The sequence below is a fragment of the Ictalurus punctatus genome, chromosome 13, assembly GCF_001660625.3.
Source record: "Ictalurus punctatus breed USDA103 chromosome 13, Coco_2.0, whole genome shotgun sequence".
Classification (NCBI taxonomy): Eukaryota; Metazoa; Chordata; class Actinopteri; order Siluriformes; family Ictaluridae; genus Ictalurus; species Ictalurus punctatus.
Window position 1 is genome coordinate 18,400,242 of NC_030428.2, and position 4,080 is coordinate 18,404,321.

A 4,080-nucleotide genomic window follows, 5' to 3' on the forward strand; every position below is an offset into this window, starting at 1 on the left:
TAGAAGTTTAAAAACTCATTATTTACCCTCTTGCATTTCACTCCACATCTATACCCTGTAAAACCTCTCACCAGTTGTCCACTAGGAACAACTCTTTGTGAAAGTCACATTCAAACTGATCAGAATTGTGAGATGTCAGGAGATGCCTTTCTCTCTCTTTCCCTTTCTGTTTCCAGGCAGTTCTCTCTTCTCTCTTTACTTTCTTACCTTACCCATCCTTTCACATACCACACTTTTTCATATAAAATAGAGGGGTGTTAGTGCACTTGAAGCGCCCGACAACACTTCTGGGTTGTCATGTCTGTTTATGTTACCATGTCTGTTTATGTTACCATGTACGTTTTTGTTTTGGTTTATGTCCTATCTCCACCCATGCCTTGTCATTGGTTGTTTCCTTCACGTGCCATGTCCTGTCTCATCTGTTTTTTCTTGATTAATTGGTATATTTAAACCCCTTGTGTGCCTTTGTTCCCCATGTGGTATTGATTTAGTGTTTCACTGGCTGAACATTACAGAACCTTTTTCTTCAGTGTCTGTTTACCTTGTTTCTTGATCTTGTTTTTCGTTTCTTGGTTTATGCTTTTGGATTACCCTTGTTATTGCCGCTTGCACATCGCCTGACCCTTGCCTGTTTATGGATTACGTTTTGAACTCGGATTTGTTTGCCTGCCTCCCTCTAATAAAGCCTTTTAACTGCACTTGCATCCGCCTGCACTTGCGGATGTTACATGACAATGATGTTGACATGACAATTATCATGAATGGTAACGAAATGTACTGTAAGAGATCAAAGTCAATGCAGACTAAGGCTAGACAGAGGCAAAAACTAGACAGGGCAAAAAGGTACAAACAAACAAACCCACAGGCAATCAATCCAGAAACTGTAAGGTGCAAAACTCACACAAATAACAGGCAAAGACGTTGTAAGACTTTGCATTGTCTTTAAGGTCCATGTGGTTTGTAAACTGTTCAAACAGGAAATGAAAATTGTAGAAGAAGGGATTCAAAACTAAGGGGAGGGCACCATCTGACAGTCTGGTGGAATAGAGTCTGGGCTAGATGTTATAATGTTCAAGACAGGAGTTAAAGTTAAGACTGGTATTTAGGATGTGGGGTAGCACTACCATTATTTTTTTCTTTTCCATGTGATTGATTTAACTAACTACATTTGCTGATCAGACGTATTCAGAATATTGTTTTTGTTAGATTTAATATCCATCTAGAAATATAAAAGCAACCAAAATTTGGAAGCAAATTTAATCACAGGCTATTGATTGGGCTTACTTAGTGCGACAAAGTCATGTCTTTTGGGAACGAAGGCTTATTAACATTTCTTCCTTTCTTTCTTTATATTTTTTTTGTAGATATATATATATATATATATATATATATATATATATATATATATATATATATATATATATATATATAATAACTTTTTATGTGTTATAGAGATTCAATAATTAAAAGATAAGAAAAGATAATTAAATTAATATGCAATTCCCATTCATTAAATACATTTTTCTTGATCCCTACTTTTTCTTGCTCTTGATCCCTACATGAGATGTCCTTGTTATGGTGCACCTGGCTGCATGTAATAAGGCACCCCCAAGATGAATCTGACATCCTTAAGGAAAATAGAGAGATTTAAAGAGCACAAAAATAATCAGAGTAGGAGAGTTTAGTGTCCATAGAGTTCGGTGAATGTGTTAATGTCTGGTTAGTGTATGGGAGTGAGTGAGGAAAAACTGCTAAGCCATGATATACCAGGGCCTTAGTCTCCCTCCCAATCAGCATCCTCTCTCTCCCCACAGCTGAGAATGAGGCGTGGGATGATAAGTTATCATAATTAACCCAGGCCTGCTGAGGATTGGGAGGCTAAGATTAAGAGGGAAGTGAAGTTGCTTTCTCCTCATTATCTATCTACTAACACCTTTGGTACAGTGAAATGGAGCTTGGGTGTAAAGTGAGGAACTGGGAAATTGAAAGAGTAGGTGGTGTTGGTATGCGGGCTTGGAAGAAGAAATGTAATGCATGCATTCATAATGAAGTTATAATACATAGTGAGTTTCTGCATGGCATTCACTAAATTAGTCTTACTAAGAAGACTAAGGAATGAAGACCATTGGATGAATAAGCAATATTTTGTCTTAAAATAATGGTAAATATAGGAATGTGTATGGAAACCATATTTATTCTTTAGTCCTCTTTAGTGTGTAAGAGTTTTGCTTCTCAATCTTCTAACCAAATGGTATAGGATTACCAACATGACCTCATAGCAAATTCAAACAAAGTAAAACAAAGTAATGTTAAATTGAATTTGATTTGGAATCATAAGAAAACCTACAAATGATAACCCTAAAGAAGTATGAAGTTGGTCAAAGCCGTATTTTGATACACATCATTATTTCATTTTAATGCTTGCAAATGTGTCACAGACTTACAAATCAATAAATTTCAATCTTATTCTTTTAAAACAGGGCTTTAGAAAGTATCCACTAGTTCGGTTTTCTTAATGTATCATTTGAAAAAGAAATTTAAGTTATCTTGCCACCATTTGGGGCATTTCATTACACTTCCAGCATGACGCAATCTTGTCCATAGAGAACATACAGAGTGCACAAAGAGACCTTCAAAACCGGGCACTAAATGCTTTCACATTCAACATAGTATGAGTACAGATGGATTGTAAAGCCTGGCTGGTCTTTTAGCTTGTGACTGAATGGAAAAGCCTTAGGGGTGCAGGCCCCAAACAGTGCTCTAAGCTTCTCTGAGTGCTCTAATGAGGATCACCTCAGCCATGCCACATCTCCAGCCCACAGAAAAAGGACACAGAAAATAATGATATTCATCTTTTTGGCATATCAGCTACAAAGGTGGAAGAAATCCTTTTATTTACTTGTACATCTTCAGTAACTGCTTTCTCCTGGTCAGTGTCATGCAAAATCCTGGAAACAATGGGCGTGAATGGGATGCCAGTCCATCACAGAGTACCATGTACACACACATTCACACACTCATACATGCAGTTTAGCACAGCCAATCTAGCTGCATGCATGTTCCCTTTCAAAGGGAACCCAATGTTGCGTGAGCTTTACGCTGTGGGAAGCGCCCTCGCTGTGATCATCTGACATGGCAATTAAGCACGTTGTGTAATATAAAAATGTCACCCGTGAACCACGCTGTCAGCCTTATTATCTTCAGCGAGACTGCATGTCGGTCGTTTGTGTAATGCGTGCAAAAAGACACTTCATTTCTTCTTTTCAAAAAAAGAAAGAAAAATCTTATTACTTTTCTGTCCCTTTTAAAAAAAGAGAGAGAAAAGTATGAGTGAGAGAGAATTCAGGAAGTGTGTTACGCCTTGCTCGTGTTTCATCATGGGGGATGGACAGACGGACACACTTTCTGCGTGAAGTGTTTAAGCATGGAGAACCCCAGAGCAGCCCTCGAGAGGTCTGACTGTGCACATTGTGAACGCCTTACAATTGGGCAGCTCCACTCCCGACTTGCTCTCTTCTTGGTGGAAGGGAGCTGGGTTTCAGAACCTTGTGGATCTGGGCCGGCCACTGCCGAGGCAGCCAGCCGACTCAGGTCCTGGAGAGCTCGTATGGATCTGGAAGAGGAGGGGGAGAGGAGCACTACTCTATCTCTTGCTTTATCTTCAGGGTCTGGCTCTCTACCGGATTTTGGAGCTCACGTCGCGACTCCTCCTTACGTGATGGAAAGACAATAAATAAATAAATAAATAAATACATACATACGTTTCTCTCTGTCTCTGAGGAGCCTGAAGGGTGTGCCAAAAATAGAAAGCAGCTCTCAAGCATATAAAGAGCTGTTTGAAGTGATTACTAAGGCTGGACAAGATTTTTTTCTCCCCAGTGAAAATAAATCTCATTCACACTGCAGAAAACTCAAATGTTTTCCATAAGTGCATGAAGAAATATCAGGCTTCTGGGGAAAACCATACATAAGCTGTATTTATAACCCCATAATGTCGGAATATTCGTCCATCATGGGGAATGAATGGCTATTTAACTATGCCGAAGGTGGAGGAGGCGCTTGTGAGCTCCCTCTCTCCAT